At 27.3% G+C, this 27,294-nt stretch overlaps 1 protein-coding gene across 4 annotated transcripts in view; it reads right to left on the bottom strand.

The window, feature by feature from the left end:
• The window catches only part of LOC129976007 (cyclin-dependent kinase 6-like), a 247,565-nt gene extending 220,495 nt beyond the window's left edge, over positions 1–27,070 (bottom strand). Inside the window, exon 1 of one of the 4 annotated variants that reach the window (XM_056089338.1) lies at positions 26,777–27,070. The gene's annotated coding sequence lies outside the window, so the exon portion shown is untranslated. Of the gene's footprint in view, positions 1–21,606; positions 21,659–26,776 lie in introns of those variants that run through there. The other 3 variants (XM_056089336.1, XM_056089337.1, XM_056089339.1) reach the window with 3 other exon arrangements.
• Positions 27,071–27,294: the final 224 nt, after the last annotated feature.

Consider the following 27,294-nt stretch of genomic DNA (forward strand, 5'->3'; position numbering starts at 1 on the left):
AATTATGCCTTTTGAATTCCCTTTTTGCATTATATGGAAACATTTAAACAGTAGCATATGCCTGAAAAAAGAAACACCGAAGTTCTATCAATAGAGTCGTGAACTGGAAGTTATTTGTACCTTAAATGAATATCACAGTAAAAGATATTTACGATTATTATACTGATAAAATATTTATAATTAACTGCTCATTTAAAAAAATGTGGTAATTTAGAAGTAAGGAATAATATCTAATTTTTTATATAAATTTATTAAGTCTTTATAATCTGTCACGATAAATATTATGAAGGTAATGAACTTGAAGGTAATGTTTCTGTGAATTGAAAATTCACTCATTTATTTATAAACATTAATTCTTAGAATAACTTGCTTGACACAAAATATTTAATTTTAATTTTCTAAATAATTACTTTATACTGACTTTTTCTGTGTTTGATTTTAATTATGTCTTTATAGTTTTTAAGACCCAATTTAAAATGGCTAAAATCTCATAAATTTACAATTAAAACAATTTTAGAAACAATACGAGGAGCAAAATTACAGATTTTTTACTATTCTATCTACTGAGAATAAATGCAACTTTCCTAAAAATAAATCTCCAGTTATTAAAATCAAGGAAATTAGCTTATTCATTTAATATCGCTAGAAGAAAAATTTGTCGCTTTAATCACAAAGTTAACAGCAAAGAGAGCAGGCTCTTAAAAAGCAAAAATAGCAAAAGTTCGTAACACATTCCACCAGATGAACAATTACATCACAATCTGAAATACAAAATAATGACATTTTGGGGAATTTTTAGAAAATGGCCTGGATTGCCTCATTTTACTTAAATGCAAATAACTCATAGAGAAATATAAGCATTAGCTAGATTGACTATTTTTTTAAAAAAAAAGTGTGGAGAATTTTTTTTTCATTATTCTAGAATATAATAATTTAATTATTATTATTATTATTTGTGACAGAATTCAATACGGCAATTCCTTCGAATATTATTCGAATATATCTGGATTCATACTGCTACCAATGTAAGGATAAAATATTCAGATGTCCTGCATCCAGGTTTATCATTGCTTGTGCTGACTAAGGCCCTCCACACCCAAAATTTATAAGTTTTAGGTTGAAGGTCAGTCTTGTATCTCATTCCAAAGACTCATATTTTGCATTTGCAGCGTCTCATCGACTAAATATCTCGTACAAGTGAAACGATGTATTCATCAATCAATCTGTCATGTAATTATCAAATGTAATGTGAAGGCCTAAATTATTGGAAAGGAACACAGGAATATTTAAGAAAGTATTTAATGTTTCCTAACACATGCTTGACTATTCACAGTCGAATTGTCTGATGCAGGGTTTCAGACAAGTTTGAAGCGGAAAGGGAAGAGTTAGATGCGACAACTTTGAATAATTTTAATTTTGGATTTTAAAATTTATTAATCTAGAAGTTATTATTAAAATTTAGGAGGGATAGTTAAAATGTTCATATAGAATATTAAAAATTTTCCATTGTATCCCGAAGACAAATATTTCTTTAAAAAAATCACGAAGTTTTATACACCGATTTATTAAAAAAATATTTCTTCCATCGAGTCCTTTGGAGATTAAAACTATTTCCATATATCCTTACAGGATAAAAGTTTTTTTCCCCCTCTATAATTTTTTATTGTTCCATTTTCATATATGCATTTATTTATATTTTATCTATTAATATTTCTATCAGAACCTTTTAGCTGACTTAGAAGTGGGAAAAAATTAATTAGTAATAGCTGAAAGGAAATAAATACAATTCTTTAACAAATTTTAGAGAAATCTTATGTTGAAATAATTTGCTCAGTAATTTTTGCATACAAATGTTGAAAAATATCACAGAAGAAAATTCCATTAAGATAAGCAGCACACAATTTATGTATAAATTAAAGAGTTCCGTACATATAAGATGGCTTATAAAATCTGTTTTTGATCAAAAATACATTTCATATCAAAAATTTATGCTTTTCTTTTAGAAATTCAGTGAACATAAACTAAAGAATTACATTCGACTTTTGTCTTTATGAGATAGTAGAAAAACTAGTTATCCAAAATCAAATGAGGAATAATTTACTTTTTCTAAAAAGTTGCAATTTACTTTATAAAGGACTTTTTCAAAAATTAAAAAGTTCAGTTTTCACTTTTTCATCTTAAGTATCACATTTCAAATATATGTAATCATTTATCAATGAACAGTCAAATAAATTTAAATAGTTTATGTAAAAAGTAAACCTACGTTTTAGAATAATGTGTTATTTATTTTAGAAGCATATGTATTCATGCTGTTCAAGTACATGATTCCACATTTCCAGCAATTAAGTCATATATTGTAAAATTTATTTGAAAATGTATATAGTAATTCTATTCTTTAACTTTTAATAATACATTTTTAATACGTACAGTACAGAACAGAAATAAACATTAATAAAAAGTAATACTGTATTGTCATCAGGAAGTATGCATAAAAAAAATTTTTGATATTAAATACGTTGCTTTTTAATGATATTGTTACGGCAGGTGGGCAGCGTTTATAGAATTCGGGCTTAATCTGTTCGATTGTCAAAACATTAAGCCAGTTATTAATTGGAAGTTAACGGTGATTTATAATTCTTCTCAATTTAGAATTTTTAAGAAAATACATTTTATTAAAAATTTTAGAAAACTTTTCTAAAAGCAAAAACACTTAGAATTATTTTAGACTTATTATTATTATTATTACTATTTTAGGCCGGAGCTTCTGTAATTATAAAGAATGCATGGATCTGTAGAAGAATACTGAAACCGAAGAGGAGCCTTCTGTCTTTCAGATTCTTTAAAATATTTTAGAAATAAAAAATAGTTCAGTAAATTATCATACCTTTGAGCATTTCTTTAAAATATGTTAATAATTGGATTAAAATCATCTTTATTATGATCAGTGAAAGGCGTTTTATTTTTTTAATAATTTAATTTCGGGATTACAACAAAATTTTCTAAATAAAAATTCAGGCCACGGATTTTTTTTAACCCGAAAAAGAGCAGAGATTAAAAAACGTTAAGGAATGTTTTGGTGAGAAATTCGTGATGTTTAACTTATTTATAGCTGAGAAAAGAAACTTATTTATTTGAAAAGGTAACGCGGTGATATAAAACTACACCTATCACTTAACCACGAATTTTGCCACAGAATGGCAAATATTTTATGGCCAAAAATATCTATTCGAAACGAATAATCCTTAATCCAATTTGTGGAAAAGAAAATGCTTTTCAGCTAATAATAAATAATCGAAATACGATGCGATTCGTAAGTTCAAACGTGAATAAAATATTTTTCTTTTGCTTTAAATTAAAATTAAATTTTTTTTTTTTTTTAATAATGTTTCCTATCCTGTTTTTATCGAATTGCCTCGCTTTTCTACCATATGATAATAACTAAAAAGAAAATTTCAAGCTTAGTAGGGCCGTCATAATAATCCTGGTGTGACTAATTTAGAACATCTGAATCTAGAATGCAATTTAATAGATGAAAATTTGACAAACGAAAATTTGCTATACATCGAATGAAAATTGCACAAATGGAGCGGGGATAAATCCATTTCAGTTTAAAATATACAATATGCAAAGAAAAGAAGAGAAATCTGGGATACAACTGTCTGAAAAAAACATTATAAGGATTTGCAGCATTGTTTTTTCATTGGGAAAATAAGGTGAAAAAAAAAGGTATGACATCCATTTTCAACTTTTAAGTTGAAAGTTTCCCAGAAGTTAATGAGAATTTCTGACCACATCAACAAACACATGGTATTCTAAATAAAGTTAATTTATAATTCGCAATATTATAAGTATAATTTGAAATTATCCTTTTTAACAAAAAAGTTAACTTTTCCCGTTCAAGTAATTCTTTAAGAAAATACAAACTCATACATTTAATAAATCTTTAATTTTATTTACGAGTTATTTGGTTAAAAAATCAAATGATTTTAGCTTGCATATTAATATAAAGAAACTAATTCAGAAAATTATATACGAGAGTCTTTCTTTTCACATATTATCTACATTTAAATTAATTGATTAATGGATATGTGCCAATCTAATACCTTCATTTACTCAGCTCATGAACAAGACAAAAACAGAAAGAATATTAATCAAAATAGAACATTTTACATAGCACAAAGAGCTTCACAATATGCAAATGGAATCAAAAATTTTTAAATTTTTGAATAAATCTCTTCGAATGACTGATGTAAAATATGTACCTCAGTTTTATGAGTATAAATTATTAAAATATCAATTATTACGAAATTATTATAATATATTATTAAAAAAAGATATTATAAAACTATACTATATAAGAAATATTATTTTGATAAACGAGAGTAGAAAATAGAGTATAGCTTTCGTTTCGATACCACGAATGTCAGAAATATTGAAGCTAAGAGAAATTTTTTCACTATTATGATCAACTGATTATAACTAGCAAAAAGTTCTTACAAATCTGGAAATGATTTGACATTGTAGCAGAAAATTAATGAAGGTTAAGAAAACTTGAAATACAAAAGTTTAAAATTTTCATATTCCTTAAGAGCTCCGAATATCATATGCTTTATTTACATAAATGAAAGTAAGAATAAAAAAGTTGGATTCAACCGGTATATAAATTATATTGTCTTTTAATCTGCGAAAAAGCACTTCCAGAGAAAAATTTGGAAAGGACCACTATATAAAATGATTTCATGGAGTAAGATTAGACAAATCAGAAGTTGAAATCATAGGCTTAACCACTGAAAGAATTTTAGAATTATTTCAATAACAAATGTCTGAATGTTAAAAGACAAAATTTAACACTTCTTTACGTTTCTGCATGTAGGTGGTTATCAAAATAATGGGAATATCTGTGAATAAGTGACAAAAATGCGTTTGTAAGCATTAAAACATTATCTCAGCTACCACTTTTTTTTCCAATATAAAATGTACATATCATGGAAGCTTTAGGGAAGTTGCATATGTCTTGGAATTTTATCAAAAGCGTAAAATGTCAAACTTCACAGACTTTCAAAGAGTCCAAATTGTAGGAGTCAGACAAAAGCAACTAAGATTGAAAATCTCAGCTTAGGCATTTTTAGAGGTATGGTGTCTAAAGTCATAATTGCGTACACGCAACGTGGCAAGACAAACATGGTAAAGAAAATAGTTTATTGACGGGTGTTGAAGTGGATTGCGATGTCTAAAAAGAAAACAATGGTAGCAAATGTGACCGCAGAGCTCAATCAGCAACTGGATTCTCCAATGTCAAGAATTTCAGTTAGGAAGCATCTTCACAAATAGAACATTTACGGCAAAGCAACAATTCCCAAGCTACTTGCTATAGATGTTTATGCAAAATGTTGGCCATAGAGGTGCTATAACCACAAAACCTGGTGGGTTGATAAGAAAACTATTATATGGTCAGACGAATCATCTATCACACTTTTTTCCCTCAACAGGACGGGTACATGTTTGGAGTACATTTACACAAGCGTATGATCTCATTTCAACTGTCAGACATGGAGGCGGGTCTGTCATGATATGAGCAGCCGGGTAATATCTTTTTACTGGTCTAATCATAACTCTGAAAGGAAGGATTACTGGGGTGAAATAAAAGAGAAGTTTTAGCTGACCAGGTCTGTTCTATGATGCAAACTTTGTTTCATGAAGAGATGGAATTTTCTAGGATGATAATATACTTATCCATGCAGCGAGACTTGTCCAATCATGGTTTGCTGAACATGATGATGAGTGAAACATAGTTTGGCCCGTATAGTCCCTCGACCTCAATATAATCGAACCGTTATGGTATATTTTACAGCGTTCAATCCGGAATCGATATCTTCCACTAGTATCTTTGCCAGAACTTTTACGATATATCCATGAAAAATGGTATCATATTCCTCTAAACACTATTTAACACTTTTATGATTCTATTTTCAGACGAACGCAAGCTGCATTACACCCCACAGCTGACCGCCTTATTAATAAAAATTCTTGCAATTGTTTGTGGTATTGTATCTATTATTTTGATAACCGCACACACACATGTGCGAAGTTTCAAAAGGCATTTAGAATTGATGTGTTTTTTTAACTCACTTCACAGGACACGCACACAAAAATATAAAATAAAATAAAAGGTGTGTTTTGTTTCAATACATCATTAACCATCTACTATATGTTGAAAATTTTATCCAAATTATGTTAAACATTTATAAAAATTTTAATCGATTTTTTTATGCAATTACCCAAATTTAGAACACATTTGGATGCCCAGTCAAATATAAAAAGAGCAAGTATCGAAAACTTTTCCGCCAAACAAAAATAGCAATATTTGTGCTTAAGAAAGCCTTTCTTTTCAACATAACCGCAAAATATTGCATATTTTCTCTCTTTTTAAAATAAAAGCAATGTTTTTAAATATTTCCTATCTCTCTCGTAAAGCAAAAAAATTGAGGGAAAAAAACCCATTCTCATCATCATGATCATTTCCCGACCTACAGAGCAAACTATTTAATAAAAATAATATCAGACGAAAAACCGCACACATAAAAAAAAAACAGAAAGAAGATGCCGGAGTTCAGGTACAGCGCATTACAAAATTGGGGTTATGTTTTCAAAGCCCTTTTTCTCGACCAACCGTGACTTGGACTAATATTATTGTTTTTGTTCAAGAATTTTTGCGGGACTTGGGGACGGAAGAAGGCGGGCGGAGGAACACAAGAATAGCAGCTCTTCGTCACGGTCCGGCAGTAAAGGGATTATTTTGTGAGAGGGTGGAAGGCGTAAAAGACGACACATCCAGAAAACAGTTGTCGGTTAATGGGCTGCGACGCCGAAGACAAACCTGAACTAACGGTTTCACGCTCAGGTTGAAACGGACACGCTATTTGTAGGAAATGAAATCTGTATAATTAGGTAATTTACCAGTGAGTTACACTTCTTCTTTAGTGATTCAATAAAATTTTTCGGTCCGTTAAATGCTGTTCAATAAATTAAATACAAAACGATGCCGTGGTGGCACAGAGGCAAGTGTGGATATGGAGGATAAGGCTCGGGAAGTCAGGCACATGTGCAAAATATTATAATTTACAATCTATGATTTGTAGAATATTATGGTTCCTTAAAGGGTAGTTGATGTATTTATCAGATCTGAGGACAGATCCCAGCATTTTGGAAGTGGGTAAATAATGAAGATAACATACGCATGATGGCTCTCTTTAAAACTTCCCTTATAACATAGCAATGATCCGACAAAGTTAAACATGTTCCAAGTTTGCTTACAGAGTAGATCTTACACGAAATCGGTATTGGAATCTGCGACCCTTTCGTGTATCAAAGTCCAGATTGTGCCAATAGGCCAAAAGAATCCTTTCACAGATATACATCGCCACCCTAAGGGATGCGAAAACGCTTCAGAGCCTAACTGAAAAGTTAACTTTTAAGACTGAAATAATTAGTTGATTAAGCTGATATGATTAGAAAACGTTAACTTTTTTTAACGTATATCAGTATTTGATACTACAAATTGATTATTTTTTGCTTTAAAACTAGATATTCTTTAAAATACAAAAAATAAAACTTATTTCAGGTACCACGCTATTTTCTAAACGAATCTGTCTATACCCTATGACAACAGAAATTGGTAATATACAGAAATTTAAGAAGGGCCGCATTATCAATAATACATATTGATATACGCTAAGGCACATGAAAAAAGGCTTCAGAAATTACAATTCCGTTTTATATGCAAAGTTCCAATACTCATCAATCTGTTTGATTGTGTTAAACTTAAATTCTCTTCAAATATTTATATTCACTTTTAAATACCTAAAATCATGTTTAGAATATTTAAAATAGTGAATTAATAAAAAGCATCATTTTCTTCATATCATTAAACATTAATTGTTACTGTCTATCCAATTACAACTCATTCATAATTCACTCTTAAAATTAACTTGCCAAAGTTATAATGTTGAATTTTCTTTATAATTTTTCCAAAAATTAAAAATTAATGTTTGAATAAAAAAAATTGCTCATTAATTTTCAAACACTAACTGCACGATTTTAAAAATATAATTATTTTTATTCATTAAATGAACAACATAAATATTCTAAAAATTAAACAAAAAATAATTCATCCACACGATTTTAGAAGTAAAGCGCAATTTCTCCGTCCTTTAGCAGCCCTTTAGCGTAAGCCAAATAATTTTGCCCAACGATGCCGACAAATGGGAGAAAAATTTTAACTTTCTCAGAAATAAAAAAAAAAAATTTGTAAAATATCAATTGAGATATCAATTCAGTAAACAGATGTAGTGAAAGTTAAAAAATTTTTTCTTCACTAACCTACATTAGTTGATATTATCCTAAAAACAATAATTGGATTCTGAATATAGAACAAAGGCTTAAAAATTTAATTTTTCCCCTTAAAAGAAGGAAAATATTCATTTTTCAGATTTATTGCTCTAAATATTAATTAAACATTTTAAATGAAAAAGGAACTTCTGAATAACTAACCATTAATTTTTTTTTAAAGAACCAGTTTTAATGTATCTTCTATTAAGGTTACTTTTATTAACAATAAACACTTTTAGAATACACATCGCCACAGCAATAATGAGGTAAATAAAATTATGCAAAAACTAACAATGATATAATTTATATCAAAGGCGGACAGACTAATACTCAATTTGCCACATTTAACTATATTTAAAAATCTATTTTGTATGTATAGCTAATTATTTTAAAATTGTTCTATTCCTTATTATTTCTGATCTATTCTTTCGAAATTTTCCCTGGACCATTTTTCTGAAAAATATTTAGAAATAAATATGAAATTTGTAATGTAGAGTATACAAAAATTTTCATTTTCAATAACAATTATACTAATTTTTTTCATTTATCCAAAATATTATAACAAGACGACTATAAATGATGATTAATTTGAGAAGTCTAACTTGTATAGAATAAATATGTTTTTGGCAGAAAATCTGAAACAAATGAATTGTTGAAATACAAGAGCTGTGAGAAAACCAAGAAAAATTATAAATCTGTTTTCAAAAACTTGTTGCTCAAAAACATTCACAGTGCATGCCCGCAATTGAGTAAAAATGATTTAGTTTTTCTTTGTGAACAGATTTAAATTTAAGAAATTCTCAAAGTTCTAAATATAATATATTTTAACAAACTATAACGAACGCCCGCAATTCATACCATGCAATATAACAGTTTTAATTGCAAGAAAAATGATACTGAAAAAAAAAATTACACTGAAAATCTTAACCGCCTCTGGATGATTGAATAATACCGGATTGATACTATTTTTCAGTCAGATTCCAGAAGAAGTCATTTAATTAACACTTAAAATTACAGAAATATAATTCAAAAAGATGACAGCAGAAATATTCAAAGAAATACATAATTTCAAATTTCATGATCATTTAACTATTAATTAGAAAATTAAAGCAGTAATAATAGCAATGGAAATTAATTTTTAAAAAAATATAAAAAATTGTTGATTTTTTACATGAGCTCTGAATAATAATTTGATAATTTAGTTGATTTGAAGATTTTTCTTTTAATTTCAGATTATTTCAGTAATACTTTGAAAATGGCATATTGATCCTATATTTATTCTCGAGATAGCAATAAAATTATAATAAATGAAATAACATCCATCGACTGTTTTTTAAAAATATCTGTTAAAGTAGGAATATGAACTAAAAATGGATGTCAACTATTTTTCATTGAAAATTACAAAAAGAACTTCTAAAACGGAACTAACTGCAAAAAAGGAATATATCTAATTTAGTACATAAACGCCATTTCGGGTGAAGTATTGGCCATTTCATACAAAGGGAGTTTTGAAATCATTGTAAAAAGATAATTCTCTCAAATTGTTGAGAACATTTACAGGAAAACTTTTTTTGAATTATATGAAATAAGTACTATTTTTTCTTACGCTTTTCTAAATCATTTACTTACATGCAAATACATTTTCCATACAATTTTAATTCAAAAAATTATTACGAATCTCATTTGAAAAATATAAACTCGCAATTAAAATTTACAAATATTATTTCTGATTTCCAAAGATTGGAAATGATATGCAGCAACATACCAACCGCCGAAAATCTATTAAAAGCCTATTAAATATAGTATTTATTAATATGAAACCAACATTACTTCTTCCTACATGGAAAGTAGGAGAAAATAAAAAAAATAAAAAAAGAATTCTAATAAAAAAGACGAAATAATTTCAATTTTACAACCTAAAAAATACACTATATCAGGAATGTACCAATGAGAGACGCGTCACTTTTAAGTAAGATTAAAAACCATGGAGATACGTTGATAAATGACAAACAACGGAAGAAAGGTAATCTAATCAGAGATCTTCAATTTAAAAGTCCATCAGTCGTCTACATTATTCAAACATGATAATTATTCGTACTCTTAACAGAAGCGAGAACACATTTCTGCTGATAGTAAGAAAACCATTCTTCACAATCCATTTTCACCTTGTCACATTATTATCTAAGCCATTATTTGCAGCTATTAAAGTCTTAATGAAAGTGAGATTAATAGCTTTTAATTTCCGCTGATCATTTGACAACAGCACGCGAAAATAGATCCCAAAATTTTAATACAGTGAATAATAATAGAGCAGGTTTTGTACAGGATGGCGTCAAAAAAAAAAATCTGTCAGTTTTGCATACTTGGTTTTGTGTTGTGTTTCCTTATTTTAAATTCAACTTCCGATTTCAGACATTCGAAAGACCTGAAAAATATATTCACTCACAAACAGTGAAAGACTTTGAAACAGTTATTGGAACAAAATCAATATTTAAAAATGCTTAAATAACTGTACAGAGCAAAGACTGCCAATCTGCGTGACGTGTAACCTTTGGAGGTACATGGAATTATTGTTGGTAAGGGCGAAACACACAAAGCAAAATAGACTAATATGAAAAATGTTATGAGAATTTGTTTCTCTTAGATCATATAAAAACTGAAAATTATACAATGAGAGAAGAGTGCCAAAAATTCAGCGGAAAAACAATAAAATATTTAATACCTTTCGCAGATAGAGAATTTGAAGAACAGATTCATCGTATGCATGCAGTATCGAAATTTGCTTTACATGAAATTTTATTGATCTTCCTATGAAATTAATTTCATAAAATTTAGCTTAATGAAAAAAAGCTCTTCTTCCATCTGAATAGTCGATTATCATGATGAACATTAATCAATTTCCATCATAAGTTGATGCCAACTTATTTTAATAATGTTTCAATTTCTTTTAGTTTTGAACTTATACATAAAAAGTGGGAAAAAATGTAAAATTAAAAATAAATTCAATAAATGTTATTTAATTAATTTAAGTCGCTTGGCTTTGATGGTAACTTCAGATAAACCTTCACATTATTAATAAAATTTCTTGCAGGAATGGAACGGTTGAGACTGATGACAGTAGGAGGATCAAAAATAAAAATGATTAATTAAAAAGTACTTTACTTTTGAAATAAAGATTAGAAGCTCTTAGTAAGAGGAAAAATATTAAATAATTATAACACAATCATAAATATGTAATTTCTTCTTACATTCTAAGTAATACATTTAACATTTAAATTAAAAATCTAATAACTCAATAGCAAAAATGTAATTATTTTTATTGATTTACTTTATTTTTATTCTATTCATGAGTCTTTAATTCATTATTAAATTACTTAATTGCATATAAATAAGAAATAAACAATAAACAAGATTCATGAAATTTCCAATATTATTTGTTTGAAATAATTATATCAAACAGATTTATTTCATATCATAATTTATATCATAATTAGCTTTCTCAAATACGTATATCAGATAAAAAGCATGAAAACCATGTGGAAAACTAATTTAGTACTTCAGTATGAGCAGAAATAAATATTATTCATAAAAACCTTAAACTTTTTTAAAAAAGAAAATTGAAAATTGTACGTTAATAGCAGAAATAAAGGAAATGGAATAATTATTTGAAAATAATGCCACTTAACAATAATACAGAACTCATTAAAAATCTTTAAAATCGCAACTTTAAAATGTTTCGAAATTTTTTCAGTTTTATATATTGTAAAGCCCCTTTTAATAATTTGAGTTAGAACGCAGTACCTCTCCATAAAAAAACTCGGAATTTTACATCTTTATTCAATTATGATCCCCTCCCCTGAGAGTAATAATTAGAACAGAATGAATGCACTCAAACATTCAATATCTTTTATACTATTTTACAAATCGAAGCACAAATTAATTCGCAAAGCTGAATGAGACAATATTTTTCCGAATTAGAAATTGGTGATAGAATGATGATTAGTTAGTTCAAAACATCGATTTATATTTTGTAAAGCCCCTTTTAATAATTTGAGTTAGAACGCAGTACCTCTCCATAAAAAAACTCGGAATTTTACATCTTTATTCAATTATGATCCCCTCCCCTGAGAGTAATAATTAGAACAGAATGAATGCACTCAAACATTCAATATCTTTTATACTATTTTACAAATCGAAGCACAAATTAATTCGCAAAGCTGAATGAGACAATATTTTTCCGAATTAGAAATTGGTGATAGAATGATAATTAGTTAGTTCAAAACATCGATTTATATTTTGTAAAGCCCCTTTTAATAATTTGAGTTAGAACGCAGTACCTCTCCATAAAAAAACTCGGAATTTTACATCTTTATTCAATTATGATCCCCTCCCCTGAGAGTAATAATTAGAACAGAATGAATGCACTCAAACATTCAATATCTTTTATACTATTTTACAAATCGAAGCACAAATTAATTCGCAAAGCTGAATGAGACAATATTTTTCCGAATTAGAAATTGGTGATAGAATGATGATTAGTTAGTTCAAAACATCGATTTATATTTTGTAAAGCCCCTTTTAATAATTTGAGTTAGAACGCAGTACCTCTCCATAAAAAAACTCGGAATTTTACATCTTTATTCAATTATGATCCCCTCCCCTGAGAGTAATAATTAGAACAGAATGAATGCACTCAAACATTCAATATCTTTTATACTATTTTACAAATCGAAGCACAAATTAATTCGCAAAGCTGAATGAGACAATATTTTTCCGAATTAGAAATTGGTGATAGAATGATGATTAGTTAGTTCAAAACATCGATTTATATTTTGTAAAGCCCCTTTTAATAATTTGAGTTAGAACGCAGTACCTCTCCATAAAAAAACTCGGATTTTTACATCTTTATTCAATTATGATCCCCTCCCCTGAGAGTAATAATTAGAACAGAATGAATGCACTCAAACATTCAATATCTTTTATACTATTTTACAAATCGAAGCACAAATTAATTCGCAAAGCTGAATGAGACAATATTTTTCCGAATTAGAAATTGGTGATAGAATGATGATTAGTTAGTTCAAAACATCGATTTATATTTTGTAAAGCCCCTTTTAATAATTTGAGTTAGAACGCAGTACCTCTCCATAAAAAAACTCGGAATTTTACATCTTTATTCAATTATGATCCCCTCCCCTGAGAGTAATAATTAGAACAGAATGAATGCACTCAAACATTCAATATCTTTTATACTATTTTACAAATCGAAGCACAAATTAATTCGCAAAGCTGAATGAGACAATATTTTTCCGAATTAGAAATTGGTGATAGAATGATGATTAGTTAGTTCAAAACATCGATTTATATTTTGTAAAGCCCCTTTTAATAATTTGAGTTAGAACGCAGTACCTCTCCATAAAAAAACTCGGAATTTTACATCTTTATTCAATTATGATCCCCTCCCCTGAGAGTAATAATTAGAACAGAATGAATGCACTCAAACATTCAATATCTTTTATACTATTTTACAAATCGAAGCACAAATTAATTCGCAAAGCTGAATGAGACAATATTTTTCCGAATTAGAAATTGGTGATAGAATGATGATTAGTTAGTTCAAAACATCGATTTATATTTTGTAAAGCCCCTTTTAATAATTTGAGTTAGAACGCAGTACCTCTCCATAAAAAAACTCGGAATTTTACATCTTTATTCAATTATGATCCCCTCCCCTGAGAGTAATAATTAGAACAGAATGAATGCACTCAAACATTCAATATCTTTTATACTATTTTACAAATCGAAGCACAAATTAATTCGCAAAGCTGAATGAGACAATATTTTTCCGAATTAGAAATTGGTGATAGAATGATGATTAGTTAGTTCAAAACATCGATTTATATTTTGTAAAGCCCCTTTTAATAATTTGAGTTAGAACGCAGTACCTCTCCATAAAAAAACTCGGAATTTTACATCTTTATTCAATTATGATCCCCTCCCCTGAGAGTAATAATTAGAACAGAATGAATGCACTCAAACATTCAATATCTTTTATACTATTTTACAAATCGAAGCACAAATTAATTCGCAAAGCTGAATGAGACAATATTTTTCCGAATTAGAAATTGGTGATAGAATGATGATTAGTTAGTTCAAAACATCGATTTATATTTTGTAAAGCCCCTTTTAATAATTTGAGTTAGAACGCAGTACCTCTCCATAAAAAAACTCGGAATTTTACATCTTTATTCAATTATGATCCCCTCCCCTGAGAGTAATAATTAGAACAGAATGAATGCACTCAAACATTCAATATCTTTTATACTATTTTACAAATCGAAGCACAAATTAATTCGCAAAGCTGAATGAGACAATATTTTTCCGAATTAGAAATTGGTGATAGAATGATGATTAGTTAGTTCAAAACATCGATTTATATTTTGTAAAGCCCCTTTTAATAATTTGAGTTAGAACGCAGTACCTCTCCATAAAAAAACTCGGAATTTTACATCTTTATTCAATTATGATCCCCTCCCCTGAGAGTAATAATTAGAACAGAATGAATGCACTCAAACATTCAATATCTTTTATACTATTTTACAAATCGAAGCACAAATTAATTCGCAAAGCTGAATGAGACAATATTTTTCCGAATTAGAAATTGGTGATAGAATGATGATTAGTTAGTTCAAAACATCGATTTATATTTTGTAAAGCCCCTTTTAATAATTTGAGTTAGAACGCAGTACCTCTCCATAAAAAAAACTCGGAATTTTACATCTTTATTCAATTATGATCCCCTCCCCTGAGAGTAATAATTAGAACAGAATGAATGCACTCAAACATTCAATATCTTTTATACTATTTTACAAATCGAAGCACAAATTAATTCGCAAAGCTGAATGAGACAATATTTTTCCGAATTAGAAATTGGTGATAGAATGATGATTAGTTAGTTCAAAACATCGATTTATATTTTGTAAAGCCCCTTTTAATAATTTGAGTTAGAACGCAGTACCTCTCCATAAAAAAACTCGGAATTTTACATCTTTATTCAATTATGATCCCCTCCCCTGAGAGTAATAATTAGAACAGAATGAATGCACTCAAACATTCAATATCTTTTATACTATTTTACAAATCGAAGCACAAATTAATTCGCAAAGCTGAATGAGACAATATTTTTCCGAATTAGAAATTGGTGATAGAATGATGATTAGTTAGTTCAAAACATCGATTTATATTTTGTAAAGCCCCTTTTAATAATTTGAGTTAGAACGCAGTACCTCTCCATAAAAAAACTCGGAATTTTACATCTTTATTCAATTATGATCCCCTCCCCTGAGAGTAATAATTAGAACAGAATGAATGCACTCAAACATTCAATATCTTTTATACTATTTTACAAATCGAAGCACAAATTAATTCGCAAAGCTGAATGAGACAATATTTTTCCGAATTAGAAATTGGTGATAGAATGATGATTAGTTAGTTCAAAACATCGATTTATATTTTGTAAAGCCCCTTTTAATAATTTGAGTTAGAACGCAGTACCTCTCCATAAAAAAACTCGGAATTTTACATCTTTATTCAATTATGATCCCCTCCCCTGAGAGTAATAATTAGAACAGAATGAATGCACTCAAACATTCAATATCTTTTATACTATTTTACAAATCGAAGCACAAATTAATTCGCAAAGCTGAATGAGACAATATTTTTCCGAATTAGAAATTGGTGATAGAATGATGATTAGTTAGTTCAAAACATCGATTTATATTTTGTAAAGCCCCTTTTAATAATTTGAGTTAGAACGCAGTACCTCTCCATAAAAAAACTCGGAATTTTACATCTTTATTCAATTATGATCCCCTCCCCTGAGAGTAATAATTAGAACAGAATGAATGCACTCAAACATTCAATATCTTTTATACTATTTTACAAATCGAAGCACAAATTAATTCGCAAAGCTGAATGAGACAATATTTTTCCGAATTAGAAATTGGTGATAGAATGATGATTAGTTAGTTCAAAACATCGATTTATATTTTGTAAAGCCCCTTTTAATAATTTGAGTTAGAACGCAGTACCTCTCCATAAAAAAACTCGGAATTTTACATCTTTATTCAATTATGATCCCCTCCCCTGAGAGTAATAATTAGAACAGAATGAATGCACTCAAACATTCAATATCTTTTATACTATTTTACAAATCGAAGCACAAATTAATTCGCAAAGCTGAATGAGACAATATTTTTCCGAATTAGAAATTGGTGATAGAATGATGATTAGTTAGTTCAAAACATCGATTTATATTTTGTAAAGCCCCTTTTAATAATTTGAGTTAGAACGCAGTACCTCTCCATAAAAAAACTCGGAATTTTACATCTTTATTCAATTATGATCCCCTCCCCTGAGAGTAATAATTAGAACAGAATGAATGCACTCAAACATTCAATATCTTTTATACTATTTTACAAATCGAAGCACAAATTAATTCGCAAAGCTGAATGAGACAATATTTTTCCGAATTAGAAATTGGTGATAGAATGATGATTAGTTAGTTCAAAACATCGATTTATATTTTGTAAAGCCCCTTTTAATAATTTGAGTTAGAACGCAGTACCTCTCCATAAAAAAACTCGGATTTTTACATCTTTATTCAATTATGATCCCCTCCCCTGAGAGTAATAATTAGAACAGAATGAATGCACTCAAACATTCAATATCTTTTATACTATTTTACAAATCGAAGCACAAATTAATTCGCAAAGCTGAATGAGACAATATTTTTCCGAATTAGAAATTGGTGATAGAATGATGATTAGTTAGTTCAAAACATCGATTTATATTTTGTAAAGCCCCTTTTAATAATTTGAGTTAGAACGCAGTACCTCTCCATAAAAAAACTCGGAATTTTACATCTTTATTCAATTATGATCCCCTCCCCTGAGAGTAATAATTAGAACAGAATGAATGCACTCAAACATTCAATATCTTTTATACTATTTTACAAATCGAAGCACAAATTAATTCGCAAAGCTGAATGAGACAATATTTTTCCGAATTAGAAATTGGTGATAGAATGATGATTAGTTAGTTCAAGACATCGATTTGTTTTCTGTTCTCAGAAATCCCAAGACGAAAGGGATAGTATTTAAGAATAGTATCATATTCTGATAATTTTGGGCAGAATTTTTATATCTAAAATAGAGAGAATTCTAGTTGAGAATTTGGAGAAAGCATCAGAGTTTACTATTAAAATAAATAGTCTTGAACATTATTTTGACCTCATTGTATTAAAAATAATTTATATTTTCAAATGGATATCACATTGACACTAGAAACTGAGCATAAGAAATTAATATTCTCAACAATGAAACGATATTTAAATTGCAAGTAGTAAAGAATCTCAGCTCAAGTGACAATACTTCTCTAAGGACCTCTCTAAGGTGTAATCAATAAAAGCAGATTTCAGGAAGTAAAGTCGAATATATTTTGATAAACATCAATATAATTAAAGCAAAGAGATTTCACTATTTATTGCTAAATTTCTTCATAAAAATTAATTATAATTTAACCAGAATGACACAGAAATTAGAAATGAGAAACTTTAAAGAATTTCATTTAAATTCAATTAAAATTAAAATTTGAAATATATAAATTTTTCAATAAAACTATATATTTCATAGTTTGTTTTGCGTAGTTTCAAAGATATTTCAAAGCTTGTGTCCTAACCATATTTTAATTAAACTAAGCAGATTGTTATGGGTTATACACAAAGATTTCCTTGTTCAAGATCTCAGCACTTAGTAACAAATTAAAAAACTTATTAACTACTGCTAGTATTTTTTTTTCTATTACAAAGAAACGATAAATGTAAAGATTATCTTTACTAATAATAAAGGAGAATGTGTATCTTCGTCTCTTTCTCTTTCTGTCTATCATTTGGTACTCTAAAAGACAGATTGCTTGATCTAAAGCTACAAAATTTTAAAATACGGACTATTTTCAACAATATATTTCATTATTGCACTGAAATACGTTTTCAGTATTTCAACAAATAATTGCACGATTTCTTACCTTTTTAAAAAACAAAGCATGAAAGATTCCGTTTCATATTTGTGCAATTTACACGAGAAATGAGAATTTACAGTATAGTGAAAGCAATAATATTATCCAGATAATGTTTTATTATCTATATAGTTACAGACTATGATGAAAGACTTTTGTACACAACGAAAAGAACAGGTTTAATTATTAATGCAGAACGTACTAGCTATTAAAATAATACAGCTTTAATGTTTAATGCACTTTGATGCTTCAGGGGACCCTAAACATCAAATTTTCCATTAAAGGCTAAATTGAAATCAAATACAACCAGTAATCCAGACGAACAAGCTGGAGCACAGAGGGGCAAATTCATCTCTTTAATGAAGATCTCGCTCTCCACCCACCCCCATCCAAAGGTCACAATCTGATTTATTATTATTGATTAATATGTAATAGGAAGTATTTTGTGGCACTAGGACTTTAAATTGATCAAATAAGTCAATCCATTTAATCGAAAGTGCAGAAGTCTCAAAAACAATAAAATTGTTTACGGCACTGATTCTGTGACTTGAAATCTGTGTTGCATTTTTTTTTTTTTTTTTTTTTACGCCAAAGATATTTGCAAAATATCTTTGACGGAAAAAAAAAATGCATTTTCTTCACATTGAACAGCATAAAATTTAGTACAGTATTCAGCATTCCATTGGGTAAAGTTTCGAAATATAGAAGAACTTCCATAATTTCTTGATTTCTCTCAATCTAACTTCTTGGTCCCTCTTTAATTATATATATATATATATATACTGGATAAAATATCAAGAATATCGAAATTGAAATACATGTTCTTTGCTTGGTTAGCTGAAATCTTAATAGATTATCTGTATATTTCAAATGAGTATTCCCATTTAAAAGTTCTTCGCCGCATCAAATAAGATGCAGTTTTTCTTTTAATCAAGAAACATGCTATATAAAGAAATAACTATAGAAAATAATTTAGACTGACTTGAAACTGAGCTTAAAAATAATACATAAGTTTGCATCATGCTATCTATTAGTCTGTATTATTCGATCCCAAATCTGACACTAGCACTAGTCTAAGTATTAAAATTTCCAATTATGTTGATGATTTATAAATAGACAAAAAAAAAAAAAAAAAAAGCTTATCTGGATTTGACTAAATTACAAGCTTGAAGAATTCTTTTAATACATAATAGACACACAAAAAGAACTACTTAAAACTAATTTTTTTAACTGTCGAATTTTAAATTGATAAATTTTTAGAGGCAATATCAGATCTAAAAAATACCTTTAAAATTAACTACGGAAGAATTCTAGCGCATAAAAGAACAGTTCTGTCACTAATTTTGTTGTTCTTAAGAAGCCAATTTAGAATTCGGTTCTGAAAGACTGATTGTTCATTTAATATTAAGTTCATTTTTTCCCCCCGTAACTAAGGTCGATCACCTGAAAGATAATGCAAATTGAAAATCAGTTAATGAATTTCTGAAATCAAAATTACCAATATGATTTGGAGTTCTATAATATTTGTATTACAGATCATATACCGACATATAGAACAAATAAATATCCAAGCATTGATTCTTCTTTTCCTTTTTTTCTTCGTCTATAAAAAAAAATATTCCAAAATTTTTCGCAAATACCAAAAACAAACTGAAAAGTTAAGTCCTTTAATTTTTCAAAAAAGAAGTTAAGAAATTTTATTCGAATATTAACATACTATAATTTTAAATAGAACTGTTACTGAAAGAGGAAAAATTTATTAACAATAAAAAAAATTAAACTTTCCCTTTTTTTTTTCCATCTTTTTCTTTTTTTCTTTATATTTTAGTTTGGAGAAATAAAATAATACTTTTCAATTATTAATAAGATTTATACTTCTAATTTTACAAGAATTAGAAAATTAAGATCATTAAAAAGTATTCCAAACTATTATTATGTAAAAATTTCCTTATATAGGATGATTGAGAAAATTCTTTAATAAAAATTCAAATGCATCTTTTAATCAAATTAATTGCCATAAATGCTATATATATTCATGAAAAGTTTAAAATATTTATATATCCATATTAATAATTTTGTAGAAAAATTCTACTTTGTATGCTAAATTGAAAAAAATTAAGAATTAAAGAAAATTTAAAATTTAAAAATTTATGCGAGCATTCATCTTGTAGAAAACTTGATTGAGAAATATTAAGAATTTATAAATAAGAATTGAAAATTTATAATCATTACTCTCTGCCATTCCAAAGTAAAATACCTCCAAACACATTATTAAAAAAAATATCCTATAAAATTATTTCTATTTTATAAAAAAATTAATAGTTGGAAACGAAACAAAATTCATCTTTTTATTAAAATAAGTTTTAAAGAAATATATAAGTTTTAAAGCGTAAAAGCATTTGCATAATTCCAACAACTGAGAAAATTAAAAAACAAAGAAATATTTTAGAACCGGAAAATAAAATAAACGATTTGACTTACTCAAAATACATCTTTGTAAAAGCACGGATTTTCACACTTTTTTAATTTAATAAAAGTGCAGTTTAACAAAATGAACAGAAGAAACGCAAAGCAATTTAAACAGAAGAAAAAAATTATTCTACAATTTTTTTTTTTATTTCGTTGCCACCAAAGTGCAATGAATAACGCTAAAAAAATTCTGCAGACGATAATGAAAAAGAAACTAAGTAAAAAAGTATTCGTAATACGTAAATAAATTTTTTTTAATGATTTTCCGTTTAATTTTAATTTATTAAAATATAACAGAATTTGTAAATACACTTAATTTTAATTTTTTTAAATGTGAACAATAAAAAATGATGAAGTGAAGTGAATTAAAATAGCAGACATTAGTCTGTAGCTTTTCAAAGCGTTAATTTACTCATCTTTTTAATTCTGAAAGAACGCAAAATATTCTTAATTCTTAAACGAATCGTTTGGCAAAAAATAAAATACAGTACGGTGAAAGTTTCTTTCGAAAGCGCTGACTAGCTGTGGTAAAACTTGCATGCAAAAGCTTTAAACGCAAAAACTTGTACATGGTAACTAAATTACGTCACGCGAACATTTGTTGAAAGCTAATTTTGATGGGTGTCTGTGAGTTAGTGAAAAGTTTAGATAAAGTAAGGACCCATTTCGACTTACTTTAATTCTTGACGACGACCAAAAGCTTAAATAGACGGAGCAGATTAAATGGCGGAGCCAACACATATGTGTACACGTGATCATGCGCGTCAGCTCTGTCTGGATGCCTATTGGTGTGAAAATGAAAGCGAAAAATCTGTACAGAGCATAAGGCATCAGAATATTTCGCAATTTAAAGCGTATGAATTATTAAATATATTCAAATGCAATAATTAATAAGACTATATGGAATGCTGAATACTTAATAATCATGCTAATATAACAGCGGCTTATTTGTTAAGAATTTTAACAATTTTTAAATATTTGAAAATTTTAATCGATCTTTTAAAACATAAAATGAGGAATCATACTTGAGTTTTTAAAATAAAAACGTTTTGTAGCAGCATGTTAAAACTTCTAACTGATAAAATAAGATATTTTTAGAGCTGCATTATAATTTTTTTTCAGACTGATTTGCTGAATTCTCAAAAATAAGTCGATAATGGAATTTAAAAACTAACAATTAATATCTCAAATACAGTATTCATTAAAAATCAATTCAGTGTATTCCTTAAATTTTTCTCTCCTTGAGAATGTTTTAGATTCTCTCTTTAAAATATATATATATTTACACTAATCAAAAGTAATATATTTCACATTAATTTTTTTAAAGTCTTTGAAGCAAAGGAAAATATAAATCACGATTATAACATTCATCATGAATGTATGTATGAATACAATATTTGACAATGTTTGAGATAATGTTTTTTAAATCAATTAAAATTAGAACATAAAAACTGTTTGTACAAATGTTATTCGCAAATCTTTATCTTTAAAATTTTTATACAATGCTGAAATAAAAAAAATAAATTCATGTATATTTTTACACACACATAGTTGTATCTCCGAAACTATGAAAGTTTTATTTAAGATTACTTTCTAAAAATAAGAGTCCAAAGTCATGATATTTTATTCATATTAAATTAACAACAGCAACAAAACCTTAAAATGCAATAATTTTTTTCAAGATTTAGAAAAAAAAAATCAGATAAAATAAAACATCAAATGTTAAAAAAAAGCGTTTGAATAAGCTAAAAAATATTCTTTATTTTCTGTCAATTTTTTTAACCCAATAAGAAATCTAAAAAGTGGCAAATGTTCCATAATTAGAGATAGAAAATATTTGGAGCATTTATAGCAATTTCTTTGGAAAGTTCTTTGTTACCAAACCATGTTTTATTGCAAAAAAAAAAAAAAAAAAAAAAAAAAAAATTATAGAAATACTTAAGCAATTAACTGAAGTAAACAAACAAATGCTTGTTTACTTTACTTAACTTTTAATTTTGTTAACTTATAACAAAGTAAATCTCAGTACTGAATTTTAAGTATCTTTTACAGAAGTTTTATTATTTATTTATTTATTTATTTATTGACATTCTGAAAGTAGAAAGGATTGTATCACAGTTTGATAAATGCAATGTTAGAAAAATCTAATTCATATATTTATAAAGTTTCTAATTCGTGTATAAAACGTCACTAAATTATAATTAACAGACTGAGAATATTAAATTTACTATTTTATATATACAGAGAGTTCACTTACTCTTAGCTTGAATTTATGCTTAGCATTTAAAGTTATAATGATCTGCGAATGCGTATTTTTTAAAAATGAATATCATATGCACATATAACGGCAAGAATTTATTCACTTATATAAATATCTCTCAAATTTTTGTATTTTTATTCAGTAAAAACTCATAAAACTTAAAATAATAGTCCTCTTTTCAATTCAGATACTTAAAAGCAATCTCACCAGAATTACATTATATTTCCACATAAATCGAGACAATTATTCTAATTGTTAAACTAATTTTGTATGAATTATTATTGCTTGTTCTTTTTTAAAAGTCTAGGAAAATGGGATGAGATAATTTCTAATATGCTAAAAAAAAAGATTGCATAAAATTTCTTTGCATCCTAAGCCACATTAACCTTTACTTATTAGTATGAAAATTTTATTCAAATAATCAATAAAAGTAACTTACAAATGATATTCTTGAAGAAAGTTTAATGAATTTTGTCACTTAATAAATCAGAATGTTTCAATAACATTTATTAATCAAATGTAATCAATGCTACTGCTTCCCAAAGTTTTTGAATGTTCTCAATTACTAATTTTCAATTACTTTTAAAATTTTATTTTTAAAAAAAGAAATCATTCTCTTATAATATACTTTTTCTAAATAAAAACAGTTTCATAACATATATACACACTTTTAAGAGGAATAATAATGATTAAGCATTGCTAAAAAACTTTTCTGTTATAGGAATACTATTCCAATCATTCAATACATATTAAAGTCATTTAAAATAAAATTAAAGAATAAAACTTATAAAAGCAATATAAGAAATATTATTTTATTAATTTAATATGTAATTCATTCCTACAATGTTAATTTATAGATAGCATAATCGACTAAAACTGACATCCTCTTAAGTACACTTTTTTTGAAAAAAAAAAGCGCAAATTTCCCTTTTAAAAAACTTATAAATACATCAAAATATATAAAATCTTTAAAATAAAGTTGAAAAAATATTTTATTCATTAAATCCAAAATAAAAAATCAAGTTCTTTTATTTGATCATTGAAAGTCCAGGTTAGCCGAAAATTGCGTATTTTGTACTGAAACGAAAACAAGTTCCCAAAATAGTTAATTTAAGTAGTATAAAGACCAAAATGTTCAGAAGTTTATTTAAATCGCTTTTTGAACGATTTCAAAATCTAAAATTACGCCGAAAGTAATTTTGTAACTTATTTCATGCCATTTCATTGCACGCTATTTTGCGATGCAATGGAGTACGTGGTCGCTTTTAAAATAACCCACAATAATGATAATGTAATTTGCTGAATCGATTTTATTTTCAGCTAAATATTAACAAAACATGCTCGAAATATCTTTAGGAATGTAATAAAATAAAACATAAATAATTAGTTTAGCGAAGTAGGAAATTTTGCCAGACGAGCTCGCGATTCCGCATCGCATGGCAGTCGGCGAACGGATTGCGTATTTTGCGATGAAAGCAAATCAAGTTCACAAAATTGAAAATTAGACAATCAGGGCCAAAAAAAGAATTGATTTTAGTTTCAAATCGGTTTTGTTATGAACCTGAAATAACAAAAAGTAACTATGAAAATAAATTACTTAGATATATGGATGAAAAGTACATGTACTGATAACGTTCTAGATCCGCGTGTTGACTAGAAGTCGGTGACTCATTTCCGTTGCCTTTTAAAAACAAATTTTTTTGAAGATTTCGATTTTAATTTATTACAGAAGGAACAAATAATGTAACAACCGAATTCTCGAACGTTTTGAAAGATACTAAATAGGATAATAAGAGAGATCCGAACTTAAAATTATGCGTACTTTGAAAACGGATTATTGCTGCCGCCGACGTTTTAGGTCAACGAAATGCTGTTGCTGACGCCTAAATCTATTTATGTTCAATATATTCCACGTAACATTATAGACGGTTAAGAAATAAGACTAACTTTCGATTTCTAGGTGTGAGTTTATATTTAGTTATTTAATTATTTAATGGTATACAATTTTAAAAAGAGTTCACGAATCATTCATAAAATTTTTTTACAAAATAATCGCGATTAGTACAAAACAAAACACCAAATTATTTTTATTTGCTCTTTTTTCGTTTATTAAAATAAAAAATAACTAATTGTTATTAATATTAATACAATTGATTGTTGAATGTATTTATTATAATTATACATTGTTTTTATTCACCAAATATTTAATATTGTTGATTATTACGCAAAAAAGTTACAACTTTTGTTTTAGTTTCAGAATTTAATCTGGAGTTATTCTATTATTTATTTATTTATTACCATTGAAACCGAGGAATAATAATACAGAATAATACACAAGTTTATTAAGTAACAAGTTTAATATAAAGAAATAATAATACGAATATACTTCGAGTGGAATAATATATAAGAAACTTTTGTTTATTTCGTTTTTGGAAAGACTCGTCATAGATTAATAATGTTAATTAGTTTTAATTTAAAACTTGAATAAAAGTCTTCCATAATTAAATAATATGCAAAAGTCTTTTAGGTGAATTTTGCAGTTAAAATTTAATATAAAGCAGGGTAAAATCTAAATTTAAAAAAATAATTATTATAATTTTCTTATATCAATAAAACAACATTTTAAAACGTTTTCTTAAATTTTTAATTAGTCAATATAAGACTGATATAAATTCATTAAATAATGCTGGAAATAAAATAAAATAGACAAATACATAATTTTGATATTTCAGATCAAACTAATGCTTGGATAGACTCTTCTGAAAACACTGCATGCAAAATGTTTTAGATAATACAACAAATTGTCCAATATAAATCACTGACATTAGATTTTTTTTTTTTTTTCGTTTTATAATACAGTTAAATGTTAATACATATTTATAAAAATTTTACAAATAATCTCTTAAACAAATATAAAAACTTGTTGGTAATAATTTCGAAAAAACTACTAACGATATGCATTGGAAATCAACTAACACTATAATGGAGCCAAATACAAATATATCACCAAAATAAATTAATGAATTAATTAGTTTTACATCGAAGTTTTCATTTAAGTAGAAGATTATTAAAATTATGAAGTTTAATTTCATTATTATTTTATCAGAACATTATTTCAATTACAAACCACAAAATGATTGATATAATTTCCACATAATTAAAAATTAGAATTTATTGTACTTAGATTTATTTAAATAATAGAAATACGGATTAAACTAATTTATATATTTACGTTCCGAATTTTATAGAACACTAAATAAAATTCAGAAATTTAAAAACAAAGAAGTAGAGTATTAAACAATTTATATAAATAAACAATTATTAATTGAATGATTCTTATAATTGTTGGAATATTAGAAAATAGGAACAACAAAATGAGCTTCTTTTGATTATATACATCAGGAAATAATTTCGAAATGCAATTATTATCAATATATTGTTAACTAAAAATTATAACATCATCATTATCACAGTTCCGAAAACACCATTCAGAACACATGCAACATAATATCTTATCTGTTCAAATGATACGAACCAAAACAAACAGCCTCTTAAAAAACCAGATTAATAATCAGTAGTACTTACCCTAAGCACTTCATGTGATAATCCAAAGTATAAAATCCAATAAAAAAGGGGCCGATTTTTTCACTTAGTTATTAAACTTTTTAAAAAGACACATCTATATATTGTCACATAACACACACGAAAGCACAAAGGCCAGTCCCGACTGGCTATTTAAAAGTAATAACAGAATTAAATACCAGTCGCAGTAGTGACTGGTCGCTGCAATTGCCGATCGAATGACTGTGAATGAAAATGCCAGTTTACCACGCACCGGCTCAGAAGTTTTCGGAACCGGAAACACGTCACGGTGAAGATTATTCTTTCGTCTTCCCCCCTACTCTGTTCTCTCTACTTTTCTTTCTTTTTTTAACGCATTGTAAAATTCCGACACGGAATTGTAAAGGCGGACGGTGGAAAAAAAAAAGGTAAAAAAAAAAAAAAAAGTGTGGAGAATGGAATGCTCTTAGAAGAAGTGGTCGGGCGAGCTGTGTTGGAGCTCTCCAGTTAGGTTTGGTTAAGAGTGAGGGTTCGCTTTCTTT

The sequence above is a fragment of the Argiope bruennichi genome, chromosome 7 (genome assembly GCF_947563725.1).
Source record: "Argiope bruennichi chromosome 7, qqArgBrue1.1, whole genome shotgun sequence".
Classification (NCBI taxonomy): Eukaryota; Metazoa; Arthropoda; class Arachnida; order Araneae; family Araneidae; genus Argiope; species Argiope bruennichi.